Consider the following 18,290-nt stretch of genomic DNA (forward strand, 5'->3'; position numbering starts at 1 on the left):
AAAAAGATAGAAAAACTAAATTTTAAACTAGGGGAAAATTATAATTTTTTAGGACAAATGAGCGTGTGTCAGGCAGCCGCCTGACACGAATAAAAATTACACCGAGCAACCAATTAAAACAAAACACTACCACAGTTTAAAAAAAAACTAAAACAATGAGATACATGACTGTAATTTTATACTGGGGGCAAAATTGTAATTTAACCAGGAAAACAAACAAAAACGATGGAGAAAATGTAAATTTAAGTTGAGGGGAAAATCGTAACTTGGCTGGGAGAAAAAAACTAATGGCAAAACTGTAAATTTAAACGGGACAAAACCTTAATTTTCAACCAACGGCGAAATTGGAGTTTTTAGCTTGGAGCAAAAGCGTAAAGTTATTTTTAAGTAGGGGTAAAAATATAATTTTGAACTAATGGCAAAATCGTAATTTTAATACGTTATAAAATCGTAAATTTGTTGGGCAATAGGGGAGTGGTAGACAAATGTGTGACACTATATCCTTTGCCACCCATGTAAGCCAATAATTTAAAAAGGTAAAATTTAAAAAAAAAAAAAAAAGAGGAGGAAAAGGCCAACCGCCTTTTTCCACCAGTCTCAACCAACAACTATTGCCCTCGTAGTTTTTGTAGAGTTAGGTAATACTTTTTTTTAACGGCAAAAAAGGGTGAAAAAGATAGTAATTAAAAATTGTTTGTTATGCTAATAGAAAAGAATGTGGTGATGGTTCTTTGATGTCAGTGACATGTGTGTCGTCAGTTTAAAGTCTTATTTTAGGGACCGTTTAACTCGTATGTGTTTAAAGTCTTATTGTATATGAATCAGGTGCTTTTTATGGAAGATGATATGGATGATATGGAAAATAATTCATTTACACCAACTTGGAAGAATGAGGCAGAATCACCAATATTGCTTGAGAATGTTGTTGGCCAAGGATCAACTAAGTACAAGATAAAATTAAAATATGGAGGTTACTTTCGGTTAGCTAAGAACTCATACAAAAAACGTTATTGTTTTGGCTTTCAAAAATGTCTTAACATTGACACTTGCATATACGACTTTGGTAATTTGAATGAAGAGGTTGCCACTCATTATCCTCCGGATCCGGAGCTATCCTTTTCGATTTTTTATATCGACAAATACGCTACTAAGCAAAAATTTGTGAAGGTTGATTCGAATGACAACTTTAAATTGATGCTTAGTATGTACGGAGTTGAGAAAGAATTAACCATTTATGTGACGATGAATAATAATGTCGAGCCAAGCTCGGTGCAAGAAAGGTAAATTTTGGTTTAGATGCATTTTAAATATGTTTAGATACATTTTAAAAATGTTTTTTTATAGGGAATCGGATGATGCTCATGATGAAGAAGATGAGGAGGATGAATCAGTAACTTTTAGTACAGATGATGAAGTTGGGCGTGCAAGTTCCGAACCGGTAACTGTTAGCAGCAAGAATGGAACTATTAAAGTTAACTCCACGTTTGAAAATGTGGTAGAGTTTAGAAGAGCGTTGTCCCATTATGCAATCATGAATGAATTTGCATACTTTAGTGAGAAAAGTGAACCTACACGGGTCACAACAAGGTGTAGTGACTTACAATGCAAATGGAGGATACATGCTTCTGTTATGCAAGACGGAATTTCATTTAAGGTAAGTGTATTGATATAACTAATTTTAAATTAGAATCTAATAATATTTTTTAATAAAATGTACGTTTTATTAAAATTCTGTAGGTTAAGAAATTGGTCGAACCACATTCTTGTACTAGAAGCAACAAAGGTGCTAATAAGGTGGCAACACAAGGATGGGTTGCAAGTGTAGTTAGAGATAAGTTGAAATGCGATAGGGATGTCTTAATTAATGGGGTACTAGTTGCTGCTAATAGTGTTGATGGTAACAATTCTATTTTTCCGGTGGCTTATGGTGTACTTGAATCTGAAAACAAGAACTCATGGATATGGTTTCTTGAGTTACTTAAGAAAGCAATCGGTACGCCTAATGGACTAGTTATATCATCAGATATGCAAAAGGGTCTAGACATTGCAATTACACAAGTTTACCCTAATGTTGAGCATAGAGAGTGCATTAGGCACTTATTTAGTAATTTCAAGAAGCGTTTTCGTGGTGATTTATTCACAAGAAATTTATGGCGAGCTGCAAAGACCTAATGTGTAAACGAGCATGATCGACTATTAAATGAAATTGCTGGAGCAAGTAAAGATGCACTTACTTATCTTAATGAGAATCACAATAAGATATGGAGTCGTTGTAGGTTTGGGGAGACATCAAAGTGTAACTATGTTACAAATAATATTTCGGAGTCATTTAATGCGTGGATAGGTGAGGTGCGTTATAAACCGGTTCTTGAATTACTTGATTCCATTAGAGAGAAGATTATGGTACGATTTGACAAAAAAAAGAGGCTTTCAAAAAAATGGAAGGATACCTTAGTACCTAAAACTAAGACTTACCTCGACAAAATCTCTAAGGTTCGTATAATGTTCCTTTTTTTATATTTCAAATATATTGTAGGTTAACGATTTTTTAATATTTTGAATGTTGTATGTAGAAATTGGGTGCATATGAAATTTGTAGAAGTGGTGAAAATCGAGTTAAGGTGAAATACGAGGACTAGCGTTGAGAGGTTTCCCTTGATGAGAGAAAGCGTACTTGTCGGGTTTGGCAGGTAAAAGGTTTTCCGTGTGTGCATGCAACAGCTTTATTTATTTTCACAAGGGATGTTAACTGGGACATGTATGTTGATCCATTTTATACTATTGAGAAGTTTACATTAGCTTATGCTTTAGAAGTTGCTCCAATGCCTACAAAGGACAATGGGTGCATATAGATAACGAGGAGAAGATATACCCACCTGCAATCAAACGTCCACCTGGGAGACCAAGATAGAACAGAATTAGGCCAGGTGATGAGCCTAAAAAATGACAAAAATGTCCACGATGTGGTGAGTATGGACACCGTGAAAAGACATGCAAAAACTCAGCACCTGAAGATCCTACTCAACAACAAGTCTCAACAAGTAAAAGGGGACGAGGAAAAAATACAAAAAAAGACGTGAAAGTAATTAGTCAAAGATGAGCGGTTGATTTCGAATTTTTGGTATCGTATTTATTATGAATGGAATTTATGTTTTTTGAATGGAAATTATTTTTGAACGGAATCTAGTTACAGTTTGTAATTTTTGGTTTTAGTCAACTTTGGATTTGATTACTATTTGGACATGACATGGTAGGCACTCAGGTAAATAGGTTGCCAAACACGCACATGTACTGTGCATGTACATGCACATATAGATTTATAGCTTTACCTCTTATTTTAATGTTTTGATAACTATTTTGGATGGATATTGTGCCATTTAACACACAATTCCTACACACAGACCATGTTTTAGAAATGCACATAATATGAAGATGATAAAAAAGACCCAAAATTAGTCATGATTTTAATAATAAAGTTATATAAATTGGGTAAATGTGTAATTGATTTTACATATCAGAATGGGGAAATATGTAAATATTCATTTACTAGTTCATTAAGGGTAAAATAGTCATAAATAAGAGTCATTTTAATGAAAAGGGGAAATATGTAATATATATCAGTTAGGGAGGGGAAATATGTAATTGATTTTATGGTTTGGGTAAATATGTAATAAAGAAGCTTAGGAGGGGGAAATATGTAAAGCCCCTTGGATCCGGCAAATCTTATTAAAACCCAAGCAAAGCAAGGTGATTAAAAAAACATTACAGCTACCGAAATTATCTAGCGAAAAACCAACACCAACAAGAACAGAAAACAATTCACCAAATCAGCTTACGTTGAAAACGATGAACAATCTCTATCATTGCTTTGACTTCCTCCTACCACCTTCGGAAAGGACATCGTTTCGCATACACCACAAACACCATAGGGCAGTGAGAATAATGGCATGGACACCTTTTCTCTTTTTGGATCCTTGAGTGAATCCATGCAAATGAAATAGATCTAGTAAACTAAAAGCACAAATCGATTGAATCTTGCACCAAAGAGTGACAACATGCCGTAACAAAAAACACAAATCAATTTCAAATAGTAATGAACGAAATTCATAAAAGTTAAGCTATCAGAACATGTCAGGATTCAATGAGAAAATTTGTCAGTGGATCAACAAACCATTGAATTCTATCATCACTCAATGATCTTCTTTCTCATATGATGTACCTGTTGTACAACTACCAAGTTCACATCAGAAGGAATTACAAAGTCCTTCCCAAGTCACTGGTTTATAATCTGAAACACACTGATCTCCTTGATAGATGTGTTGACTAGCTTAATATGCTCCAAATTGAGAGCCACATGTGTGTAGATCCCAATATCAATCCGGATCACAGTGGTTGGTTGTTTAAGCCCAAAACACCTATTGATTAAGTGTTTGAACTATGAAAAGTTAAGAATGATCAAAGATGAAGGTGAAGCTAATGGATTAATGAATACACCAAGTGTTGTATTGAATCCAAACAATAATATAAATCAGTAGAGCACCTTGGATATCAGATTAGAGCACAAGAACAATGATTGAATGTAAACAACACCAATATTCATTAAGAGAGCCAAAAGCTTGAAGTGGTTACAATACAAGGGCTATATATAGTGTTATTGACTAGCCAGCAAATTTATAAATTTGCTGGAATCTTAACTACACTAGGTCAGGAATCCTAATTCTATAGAATTACAAAATAAGCCCCTATACTATTAAATTAGCTACAAACCACTATAAAACTAATCCAGCACAAGTATGAACGATCTCAAAAGTTCCAACAATATCCCCCCTAGATCGTTGCATACTTGTTTTCTCATTCTTCAGTTGTTTCCGCTGGATTCTCTGTAGCTGGTTTTTCAGGCTCTTTGGGATTTTCTTCGTTCGTTTTCGTTTCGGGTGGTGCTTGAGTTTCGATTGGTGCAGCCGGAGTTTCTTGAGTAGTAACAGCTTCACTGATTGGTTGATCCTCCATAGTGGCCTCATATGTAGATGAGGCCAGAGGTGATGATGTTATGGTGGGTGCAGTTGTTGAGGCAGAGGTCCTTTCTTTCTTTCGTTCATGCTTCTTTTTCTTCCTTGCCTCCTTCTTCTTTTCCTCTGTTTCTTTTCTTTTCTCAATTCTGTCTACCATTTCCAGCATTTCTCTCTTTAACTTCCAGGCTCTTTCGACTGCTCTCTGAAATAGCATAGCCTCCTCAAGATTTGCATTACCAGCTCCCACGTTTATGCGGCTAGCATTCAACACCGTTAGATTTGAGAGCCCAAACATAAAAACGTCCATAGGATCCAAGATTTGAATATCCACGTTTTCGTTGGATCTGATCACAGCTTCACCAGTTTTGCTATCATAGAACCATTTCTTGAAGTCTTTGAGGGCAACAGGGATTTCTTCAGGAAGTTTGATTCTCGTGACCACTTTGGCAGGGTTGATCACCCACGTCACCTTTCCCTTCTGTGTTACTGGATCAATGGTTGTTTTCGACACTCTACGTCTTGGATGCTGTGGGCTATGATTAGGGAAACCCTTGTTCCTTTCTTTAGCGATTATGCGTTCAAAGTCTCTGCCGATGCCTCTTTCTTCTGGATTTAGAATGTCCAGACGACCAAGCTCACGCAAATCCCATCTGGGAAGTGTAAAGAGATCAAAACCGGTCAGAAAGTACTGAATCACGCCACCACGTCTTTTAACTACAAACATTCCTCTCAGGTTGTCGTACATCCAGCTAATGATTCTGTCAGTAGCTTCACTCTTTTCGACAATTATCACCTGATAAAAATCAGGGAGTCTTTCTCTTTCTTTCTTGAACCATTCTGGATGCTAGGGAGAGAAAGTTTTTCCATTTTTTGCTCATACAGTACCTCTTCTTCTAAACCCCATTCAATGAATCTAGCTGGCATATCATCTCTGTCAACTTCTTCTTCGTCACTTTCATATCCTTCTGTTACTCTCTCGACCGATTCCAGACGTCTTTTCTTAGCTTCAGCCTCTTTCTCCTTTCTGGCAGTTTCTTCCTCTATGAAAGCTTCAAAATCGAAGATTTCATCAAAGGAGAACATGGGCTTTATTTTCATCTGCTCGCACATATTTCTCATCATTCTATACAATTTCTCTAGCCCCATCTGCTGGAATCTGATAAACTTTGATTGCTTGGCCATGTAGGCGTTCATCTCTTTGTTCTTCTTACGCTGATCTTTAATCTTCTCTCTCAGGATGTTTGTGTCGTTTACTTGGTTTTTGAGAAGACATATTTCCTTGGCCACAGATGGACCGGTGTCTTTGATGAGTTTATTGTAAAGCTCTTGAAAGGGACGAACCCTTTGTGGCGGGACTGGTGGCTTTGAAAACTAATGTGTGTAAAATGCAACATATAAATTACATCAAATGAGGCATAAAACTAACCCTTTTTAAGTACTAATGTTGGAAAAAGAGTGTTTTTGTCTTCCTTTTGTATTTTCAGGATGAAATGAGCTCAAATTCACAAAAGAAGCAAAAAGACAGCTAAATCTAACATAAATACAAGAAAAGGGACAAAAGTGGATTGCCCGACCCCTCAACGGCATCCTCCCAAGCAAAAAAAGAGAAGTCAGAAGACTGAACACACCCCGTGCTCAGCCAGCACGGGGCCGTGCCCAAGAAGCAGCAGAAAAGACAAACCTATAGAAGCTTCTATTGCCCACCACGGGGCCGTGTCCAGTGAGCACGAGGGCGTGGCGAAAGTACAGCAGGCGCATTAATTGTAATTGCGAATTACAATTAATGAAGAGAGAAAGTGTCAGACGGGCACGGGGGCGTGTCCAGCGGACACGGGGCCGTGCCCAGCCTTCTGTTCAGCCCATAAATAGGAGTGCTTGGTTTCATTTCAACTCATCCCTTGGCACACCACCTCTCTCACACTTCATCCACCACCCACCACCACCATAACACCATCATCCACCACCATCATCCATTGTCCATCATAGAGTGTGTGAGTCGTCTCGGGATCCAAGATTGATCGTAAGAGTTCTTGACAATCAAGGCCATGTTTGCCTAAGTCTCTTACATCACTTGGTGAAGACAAGTGTTTAGTATAATACTTTTTATTTTTAATCTTTTGCACTTTTTATTTGGTTTTGTATTAATGACTTTAATAACTAGTTGCTTATGTTGAAGGTGATCTTTCCTTATCGTTTGTCTGTGGTGTCTTGGCATTATTTTACTGTCTATATAAAATAAAAGATTTTCACCATTCATATCTCCACGGTCTATATGGAGGTATGTTGGCTACCTGGTCGAGGGTTAAGGGAACGGTTTGGTAAGGGTCTTGCCCTTGTTCAGCGTTCAGAGGTCCTGCAAGGGACCTGGGTCAAATTTAGTAGGATCTCCTTCAATGCCCATAGGTATTGGATGGCGGGGATCCAAACTCTTTGACCCCCTCATAAGTTAACTACTATTAATACTATAATCCGGCTATTTAGGACTGTATCCCTGCTGACTCAGACTACTTAGTCGAGGGTAACGTCACCGCCAAAAGCGGGGCCTACCATAATTTGCATTAATAACTTAATTCATTATCTTACAATAATCCAACCCTTTAGGATTGTATATTTGCTGACTCAAACTACTAGGTTGAGGGTAACGTCGCCTTCAAAAGAGGGGCCTACTACAATAACTAAGATAATCTCTTAAACAAGTGCAAAAGTGCGAAAATAATCAAAGGTTATACTAATACACGAGTCGGATCCAAGTGATTCATCTTGTCTATCTGTTTTTATTTTTATTTTATTTTTCAGCATTTAGTTAGTTTTTATTTTCTTAGTTTAAAAACCTTTTCTAACTTTTTGATTTGATTAGACGTTGAGGATAAACCGGTACTAAAAGCTCTTGTGTCCTTGGATGACCTCGGTATCTTACCAACACTATACTACGTCCACGATGGGTGCAGTTGCCCATATGTGTGTTTAGTGTTAGTAAATATCGTGTTTTATAAATTTAAAACTTGGCTAAAAGTGTAAAAAGGGCTAAAATATACATCAAAAATATATTACACTACACACGCATCAAGTTTTTGGCATCGTTGCCGGGGACACAAGGATTTTAAGAAAGCTTAAAATCGACGGCCTAATCAGTTTTTCAAAACCTTTTTAAAACGCGCGCACATTTTTCTGCATTTTAGTTTAGTTTGCATTTACAGTAGCCTGAACACGGGGTCGTGCTCGCTGAACACGCCCCCGTGCTGCATATTTTTAGTTAGATACCCAGATACAGAGTCTGAACACGGGGCCGTGCTCACTGAACACGCCCCCGTGTTCAACGTGACCAGTAACTTTAATTAAAACGCCCAGATACAGATCCTGAACACGGGGCCGTGTTCACCAGACACGGGGCCGTGTCCAGCTTCTGTTTCCGTCTTTATTTTTGTTTTCTGATCCCGAGACTCAGTTGTGGTCTGTTGAGTGATTCTTATGGATCAATACTCAAGAGGTTACAACTACACCTATGATGAGGATGATTATAGGGGTAATTATTGCACTAATTGTCGTAACACACACTCGGTTCAATATAGTAACTCATATCAACCATCCAATTCATACAACCATTATGAGGAGCCCAGGTACGAGCCATCAACTTCATATACATCCTATGAAGACCAAAGGTATGAACCTTCTCCCTCATACTCATATTTTGATGAACCAAGGTATGAACCTTCATACTCATACTTTGAAGATTCAAGATATGAGCCACCACCTTCATACTCTTATTATGAGGAACCATGGCGTGAACAACCCACCTCATATGGGTACTATGAAGAACCAAATTTCGACCCTTATCCATCATATACTTACAATGAAGAACAATGGTGTGAACCATCTACTTCATATGAGTACTATGAGGAGCCAAGGATCGAACAACCGGATTCAAGCTTTGAGGATCCAAATTCTTTTTCTCTCACCGAAGTGACCAATAGGATATTAGAACACATTAAAACTATCGAACGTTGCATAAAAGAATCTCGCGCAAGGGAAGAGGAATCCCGCGCAAGAGAAGAATTAAATTGTAACAATAACGTAGAGATAGTTGAAAATGTAAAAAATGGAAGAACAAGAAAGTGAAAAACCGACACATGAGTTAAACAACGAAAAAGGTGAGTCCGATAATCTAAAAATTCAAAGAGAGTCTAATTTTGAAGAAATTTATCTCTTGTCACCTACTTTTGAAAATCATTGTTTAGTAACCCCTCATGCTAAGTTTTTAAAAGAGTTAAACACTAGTGCTAAAATCAAAGAAATGGTAAGTGTTAAGTTAACTAATGATCAAACCTCGCTAATAAAAGAAGATCCTTTTGAAATTAACATTACACCGGTTCCATGTTTCTTTCAAAATTCATTTATTAGTAATATCACCATTGATAAAGATCTTTGTGTTAACATAATGCCTAACTACATTTTTGAAAAATTAAGTATTAGTGATTTTTCTCCACTTCAAATACCCATTTTTCTATCCGATCAGAAAGTAATGAAATCAATCGGTGTAGTTGAGGATGTTTTGGTTCAAACAAATCAAATGGTAATCCCAACCGACTTTGTCATCCTTGATGACGCTCCTCTAATCTTGGGAAAACCTTTTGTACAAACTCATAAAGCTTTGAAAAACCGGAAATTCAACAATCTACCTCTTCAGTTAGGGGCATTCAAAAGGAGCATAGATCTTGAGCGTTCAATGAAATATCCTTTTGGTAATAATGACCCCCTAATTGAAGATGAAGATGAACCACCCGATACAATTGAAGAGGATGACCACTTTGTTGAAGAAGAGATCGCCATATAACAAACCTTTAAGGTTCTTGATCTAAATGAGCAACAAAATAAGGTGTCTTCTAAAGACCCACCCATTGAGCTCAAAGAACTTCCTAAGGGTTTGGAATATGCTTTTCTAGACAAAGATGGTAGTTTACCGATAATTATTTCTTCTAAATTAAGTAGCATAGAAAAAGAAAAATTAGTTAATCTTCTTAAAAAACACAAAAACGAGATCGCTTGGAAGCTTGTAGATATTAAGGGAATAAGTCCTTCCATGTGCACGCACAACATTTTAATGAATGATGATTACAAAACAGTAATTCAACCACAACGAAGAGTAAATCCCAATGTACAAGAAGTGGTTAAAAATGAAGTCATCAAACTACTTGACGCCGGACTAATCTATCCTATCTCCGATAGTCCATGGGTAAGTCCCGTCCAAGTAGTCCCAAAGAAAGGAGGTATGACGGTAATAACTAACGAGAAAAATGAACTAATACCAACAAGAACCGTCACAGGATGGAGAGTTTGTATAGACTATAGACGATTAAATGAAGCAACAAGGAAAGACCACTTTCCTTTGCCCTTAATTGATCAAATGTTAGAACGACTATCCGGTCATAAATTTTATTGTTTCTTGGATGGTTTTTCAGGTTACTTTCAAATACCAATAGCACCAGAAGACCAAGAGAAAACAACTTTCACATGCCCCTACGGAACTTTCGCATATCGACGCATGCCATTCGGTCTATGTAATGCACCTGCAACATTCCAACGTTGTATGGTAGCCATTTTCCATGATATGATAGAAAAGACAATGGAAGTCTTCATGGACGACTTTTCTATCTTTGGAGACTCATATGACCAATGCCTCGATAACCTCGAACGAATGCTATCCCGATGTGAGGAAACTAACCTCGCCCTTAACTGGGAAAAATGCCATTTCATGGTAACAGAGGGAATAGTACTCGGTCACAAAATCTCAAGCGAAGGTATGGAAGTTGATCGAGCAAAAATAGAAACTATTTCTCGATTACCTCCACCATCCTCCGTTAGAGCAATCAGAAGTTTCTTAGGGCATGCCGGATTTTATAGAAGGTTTATCAAAGACTTTTCAAAAATTTCAAGACCTCTAACAAAATTACTTGAAAAAGATGCACCTTTCATCTTTGACAAGGAATGCAATCAAGCATTTCTAACCCTCAAGGAAATGCTAGTCAATGCACCTATCATGATAGCGCCCGATTGGAAATTTCCTTTCGAAATCATGTGTGATGTAAGTGACTTTGCCGTTGGAGCAGTCTTGGGACAAAGAAAAGAAAAGCATTTCCACCCAATTTATTACGCTAGTAAAACGCTTAACGATGCACAAGAAAATTACACAACTAAAGAAAAAGAATTACTAGTTGTGGTATTTGCTTTTGATAAATTCCGTTCTTACCTTGTTCTTTCTAAAACTGTAGTCTATACAGATCATGCAGCTATCAGATACCTCTCAAGAAACAAGACGCAAAACCCCGTTTGATCAGATGGATTCTACTCCTCCAAGAATTCGACATCGAAATCAAGGATAAACGAGGAGCAGAAAACACTGCAGCAGATCACCTTTCACGCCTAGAAGACCCAGCTTTGGAGGCGACCAGCGACAAGCAAATCAACGAAAAATTTCCCACAGAGTCCTTGGAAATGATGGAGAGTAGACAAGAACCATGGTATGCCGACTATGCTAATTATCTAGCTAGCGGTATAGTCACCAAAGGATGGCCGCATCACCAACGAAAGAAATTCTTTGCTGATGTAAAGCATTACTTTTGGGAAGACCCTTATCTTTTCAAAATGTGTGCCGACCAGCTCATCCGAAGGTGCGTCCATGGTAGTGAAGCACGAAGAATTCTCCGTCATTGTCATGAAGGTCCATACGGAGGACATCATGGAGCCGCTAGTACCGCACGAAAGGTATTTGATTCAGGATTTTATTGGCCAACCATTTACAAGGATGCGCAAAACCTTGTAAAGGCATGTGATGCTTGCCAAAGATCAGGTAATATTTCTTCCAAAAACGAAATGCCTCAAAACGGCATTCTCGTTTGTGAAATTTTTGATGTGTGGGGACTCGATTTTATGCGACCTTTCCCACCGTCAAAAGGAAACAAATATATACTTGTGGCAGTCGATTACTTGTCTAAATGGGCGGAGGCCGAAGCTCTTCCAACAAATGATGGAAGGGTAGTGGTAAAATTTCTGAAAAAATTATTTTCTCGTTTTGGAACACCAAAAGCTTTGATAAGTGATAGAGGTACCCATTTTTGCAATCATCAACTCGAAAAAATATTAACAAGGTATGGGGTCTATCACCGGGTCTCAACAGCGTATCACCCTCAAACAAATGGGCAAGCCGAAGTGACTAACCGAGGTTTAAAACGAATACTTGAAAAAACCGTAGGATTAAATAAAAAGGAATGGGCTGACAAATTGGACGATGCTTTATGGGCCTTTCGAACTACTTATAAAACCACTATAGGCACAGCCCCGTATAAGCTCGTCTATGGAAAAAGCTGTCACTTGCCGGTAGAAATAGCTCACAGAGCCTACTGGGCAATAAAAAATGTAAACTTAGAATTAGAAACTGCCGGTAAAAATCGATTTTGTCAAATGAATGAATTAGACGAATTAAGGAACTACGCATATTCTAACTCCGAAATTTATAAGGAAAGAATGAAAAATTTACATGATAAATATATTAAGTCTAATGAATTTCGGGTGGGAGATCAAGTTCTGTTGTTTAATTCACGACTTCGATTATTTCCTGGTAAACTAAAATCTAGGTGGTCAGGACCTTTTTCCGTCACCCATGTTTTTCCTCACGGTGCAGTAGAAATTAAAGCTCGAAATGGGATACCATTTAAAGTCAATGGCCAACAGCTAAAACTCTACCGAGGATCCATTGAGGATGAAGAAGAGGAGATCTCACTTCAAACGATTAACGAATGAAAGGCATCCACATCATACCCGACATGTTACAAACAAGCGAGTGTACATCAAAAACCGGTAAGTCTTCTAACCATTTTTCGGAAAAAGGGGCATGCACATGAGCACAAAAAAAAAATTTTGCTCGGCACGAGGCCGTGTCCGCTGGACACGGGGCCGTGTCGAGGCAACTGTCGGGATAAAACCCTCTTTTCATAACAGTTACCTCATTCCACACGCCCCGTTTTGCCGAAAACGCTCTGGTTCCAGGCGATTTTCCACAGATTTTCGACGTTACCTCCACGTTTAACAACATCAAGGTATGGTTCTATCATCATTAGTAGTTAGATTAGTCACTTGCATGTAGTTAAACATCAAAATTTTGGGGAAAAATCTAGGGTTCTTCAAGTTCATCCAGATCGAACTTCAAATTTTTTATGCAATTTGTTAGTATTAGTTTAGATTAGTATAATAGGAAGTAAATACACTTGTATTGTTGATAGATTTGTCCGATTTCTCACTAAAACCTCAAACCCTTGTTTTTGAACCGAAAAAGATGAAATTGGAAGGGTAAACAGGTTGTTTTGGAAAAAACGACACTTAGGGTTTCATTTTCGGGGGAAACCGCAACTACTTGGCTAAAAATTTTCAGATTTTCGGGACCGGGACGAAAAATGAAGTTTTTGGGTTACAGACGCCTGGACACGGGGCCGTGCCCACTGAACACGGGGCCGTGTCCAGCCTACTGTTTGCAGTTTCTTTAAAAATCTCATTGTTTCGTGCTAATTTTTGGTGTATTCTTTCAGATGGCTAAGTTCACAAGGTTCAATGCAAGCGAGCTTGATGCTAGGGCAAGATACGAAATACTTCAAACAAGACCCGAGGAGTACCCCAGGCGAGCATGCACGGACCTGTTAACCATGGTGAACCAGCTGGACCGATTCAACAACATCGTTACGGGGCTACTAGCAGTTGCATTGAACACTCGGCTTCGGTCGGTGCATCAATACACCATGGAGTTCTACACTACTTTCACCTTCACTTCAAGGTGTGACCCGTTCGACAATGAAGGGGTCACATTTCGGTGTGGCGGCACAAAGTACTCGATCTCCATGGCACAGTTTGGAGCTATAATAGGACTGTACGGGGAAGAAGAATCGGGAAATGAGGAAAATACCGGGGGATTACGAGAGTTGGATGAAAATGAACGTCAAGCCGCATGGGCTCAAATCGGTGAAGGAATCTACAACCCTAGCAGCACCAAGAGTACTAAGCTGAGGGACCCGCTCTACCGCTACATTCACAGGCTCCTCACCTACTCTCTTAACCAACGTCACGACAGTAGTGGCGTTGTAGGGTTGAAAGATTTGGTTGTCCTTCACTGTATCCACAACCAGAAGCCTCTCGATGTTCCATATCTCCTGTTATGAAACATGCATCTCAACCGTCTTGCTCGCGCTCCAACACCTATCTTCTTCGGGGGGTGGGTGTACCGTCTTTTCAAGCATTTCACGAGAATTCCGAGGTCCTTTGAAAGAAGTCCATGGTCAGGACGAGTTGACTACCACATTTGCCGAGCCATGAACTTACTTTATGAGGCGGAAGACGGGACGGTGAGCTTCCAAAGAGCACAAGGCTATGCATGGAATCCACAGGAGGCCTTAGTTCTTCATGCACCACCTCCCCACTACCAGTACCAACCCATGGCGATCCGGGTCAATCCTCCTCACAAGGAGGCGGTTTTCCTAACTTCCAAAGCTTACATGATCTTTTGCAGGAAAACCTCATGTGTACCAGGAACACCTACAACCTCGCCAACAACACATACCACCTGGTTGGAGCTGTTGAACGCAACATCAATGATATACAAGACGATATCAGCAGCATCCGGGAGTATATAGCGGGGCATGGGGATGGAGGTGATGATAGCGATGAAGACATGGAGTAGGATGTTTGAAGGAACAGAAGCGGGTTGATGGCGAGCCCACAGGTTTAAGTCCCTTTTTTCTATCGAACAGTTTATGGCCTACGTGCCAAGTGTTGAACAATTTACTTTCCTTGACTACTTTTATTTTCCTTTTTACTTTTCTTTCACTTTATGCTTGAAGACAATTAACTATGGTAATGTAGGATGTTTGTGTTGCTTGGTATGGTATTAAGTGATGAAACAGGTACAAACCAAGGCTTGGAGTGATAGACCTTAGCACTTATAGGCCCAAAATGGAGAAACCGGGGGAAGAAACCTGTTTTTCAGGCTTACAGACTGTCCACACGGGGACGTGTCCAGCCGACACGCCCCCATGCTCATCTCCCAGACCTGCTGTTTGGTTACTGTCCTGCAAATTTTTGCCAGACACGGGGTCGTGTCTAACCAACACGCCCCCGTGTTCGCCTTCTGTAAGTTCTCGTTACTGGCAGTTCACCACGGGGTCGTGTCCAGCGGACACGGGGCCGTGTCCAGACTGCCAGTAACATAAATCTTTGCTTTTTAACACCACATTACACATCCAATCAACCTAAAAATTTATTTTTGGGACACATTGAGGACAATGTGTAATTTAAGTGTGGGGGGGAAGCTAAAACCTTGAAATTTTGCAAGTCCTAATAACAAGCCTTACACAAAACTCTATTGGAACCGCTAAACACCCCAAATTTTTTTCAAAAATTTTCATTTTTTTTTACTTGTCTAAAGTTTAAGTTTGGAATCCTAAGATTAATAAGGTTATATTTTTACAAATTTACAACCGATAGCGTCGTGATAACAAGAACCAACATAAGAAAATTATGAAACGGCATGACAAGCTTAGTTAAAATTTGATTATATATACTTGATCACATAAAAAAACCCATTCCCACAAAAGTGAGTTTTGAGCCTTTATTGAGCATACAAATTTACATCTTTAGACTAAATGCTCATTTTTCGTTTCTTGTGTGAATAGCCGTTTGGTTCTTACGACTCTAGAACTTGACACGACGATTCATTCCAGGTCCTTACCAACTTAAACCCAAGTAAGTAAATGATGGAGGCATTAGGACTAACCATTTTTCTTTTACACCATTATTTTTCAATTTTTTTACCACCTACACAAAATCCCCCTAGTTAACCCCTTTGAGCCTAAACCTTTCATTTCTTTACCCTAAAACCCTTTTTACCCACCAAGAACCCTTTTTATTTTCACCCTTTATTTTAGTAACAAGCTCGGTTTTTCGTATGACAAAAAAAATAATAAAAAAAAATGATGAAGTTAGAAATAAACAAACAAAGCTATTAAAACAAAAAGCTTGTTCGGAGAAATACTTCGAAAAAAAAAATGTTTTACGAAAACCGACGCTTTTTACGCTTTTCGCCCTTTTACTAACCACTAACCCAACCACCCACCTTTAGCCCAAGCCTAACCCTTCACCCAAAAAGCCCTCTTGATATTTACAAAGGTATAAAGTTAAAAAGGAGGAGGATTGATTGCTTGGCAAGCTTATGGTAGGAATAAGTTCCATACCGCTCTCGAGTGATTCACTAACAATACACCTTCGGCCGAGTGTTGAGTGATCCCCCGTGAGGTATGTGAACTTGTATATAAATGAAATGTTAAAAAGGCATGCTATGCCCAAATAAGTAATTTCCCTTATGAAACGTTCTAAATAAATCATAACGAATAGGATTGTAAATAAATAAAAATAAAACCAAAAAGATCTTGGATTCCCGACACTCTATGACAAGCCAAAAACCTTCTCTTCTACCCATTCCATTTGGGAGTGTAAGCCACATATTAAAGAGTTTTGCTTGAGGACAAGCAAAAGTTCAAGTGTGGGGGTATTTGATGTGTGTAAAATGCAACATATAAATTACATCAAATGAGGCATAAAACTAACCCTTTTAAGTACTAATGTTGGAAAAAGAGTGTTTTTGTCTTCCTTTTGTATTTTCGGGATGAAATGAGCTCAAATTCACAAAAGAAGCAAAAAGACAGCTAAATCTAACATAAATACAAGAAAAGGGACAAAAGTGGATTGCTCGACCCCTCAACGGCATCCTCCCAAGCAAAAAAAGAGAAGTCAGAAGACTGAACACGCCCCGTGCTCAGCCAGCACGGGGCCGTGCCCAAGAAGCAGCAGAAAAGACAAACCTATAGAAGCTTCTATTGCCCACCACGGGGACGTGTCCAGTGAGCACGGGGGCGTGGCGAAAGTACAGCAGGCGCATTAATTGTAATTGCGAATTACAATTAATGAAGAGAGAGAGTGTCAGACGGGCACGGGGGCGTGTCCAGCGGACACGGGGCCGTGCCAGCCTTCTGTTCAGCCTATAAATAGGAGTGCTTGGTTTCATTTCAACTCATCCCTTGGCACACCACCTCTCTCACACTTCATCCACCACCCACCACCACCATAACACCATCATCCACCACCATCATCCATTGTCCATCATAGAGTGTGTGAGTCGTCTCGGGATCCAAGATTGATCGTAAGAGTTCTTGACAATCAAGGCCATGTTTGCCTAAGTCTCTTACATCACTTGGTGAAGACAAGTGTTTAGTATAATACTTTTTATTTTTAATCTTTTGCACTTTTTATTTGGTTTTGTATTAATGACTTCAATAACTAGTTGCTTATGTTGAAGGTGATCTTTCCTTATCGTTTGTCCGTGGTGTCTTGGCATTATTTTACTGTCTATATAAAATAAAAGATTTTCACCATTCATATCTCCACGGTCTATATGGAGGTATGTTGGCTACCTGGTCGAGGGTTAAGGGAACGGTTTGGTAAGGGTCTTGCCCTTGTTCAGCGTTCAGAGGTCCTGCAAGGGACCTGGGTCAAATTTAGTAGGATCTCCTTCAATGCCCATAGGTATTGGATGGCGGGGATCCAAACTCTTTGACCCCCTCATAAGTTAACTACTATTAATACTATAATCCGGCTATTTAGGATTGTATCCCTGCTGACTCAGACTACTTAGTCGAGGGTAACGTCACCGCCAAAAGCGGGGCCTACCATAATTTGCATTAATAACTTAATTCATTATCTTCTAATAATCCAACCCTTTAGGATTGTATATTTGCTGACTCAAACTACTGGGTTGAGGGTAACGTCGCCTTCAAAAGAGGGGCCTACTACAATAACTAAGATAATCTCTTAAACAAGTGCAAAAGTGCGAAAATAATCAAAGGTTATACTAATACACGAGTCGGATCCAAGTGATTCATCTTGTCTATATGTTTTTATTTTTATTTTATTTTTCAGCATTTAGTTAGTTTTTATTTTCTTAGTTTAAAAACCTTTTCTAACTTTTTGATTTGATTAGACGTTGAGGATAAACTGGTACTAAAAGATCTTGTGTCCTTGGACGACCTCGGTATCTTACCAACACTATACTACGTCCACGATGGGTGCACTTGCCCATATGTGTGTTTAGTGTTAGTAAATATCGTGTTTTATAAATTTAAAACTTGGCTAAAAGTGTAAAAAGGGCTAAAATATACATCAAAAATATATTACACTACACACGCATCA

The 18,290-nt window shown here is 38.8% G+C and overlaps 1 non-coding gene across 1 annotated transcript; it reads right to left on the reverse strand.

Moving 5' to 3' along the window:
• Nucleotides 1-4,117: 4,117 nt before the first annotated feature.
• Nucleotides 4,118-4,195, reverse strand: LOC118490057. The gene has a single exon (XR_004888063.1). It is a non-coding gene; the product is annotated as a small nucleolar RNA snoR14 (small nucleolar RNA).
• Nucleotides 4,196-18,290: the final 14,095 nt, after the last annotated feature.

Source organism: Helianthus annuus, chromosome 2, assembly GCF_002127325.2.
Source record: "Helianthus annuus cultivar XRQ/B chromosome 2, HanXRQr2.0-SUNRISE, whole genome shotgun sequence".
In the NCBI taxonomy this organism is placed as follows: domain Eukaryota; kingdom Viridiplantae; phylum Streptophyta; class Magnoliopsida; order Asterales; family Asteraceae; genus Helianthus; species Helianthus annuus.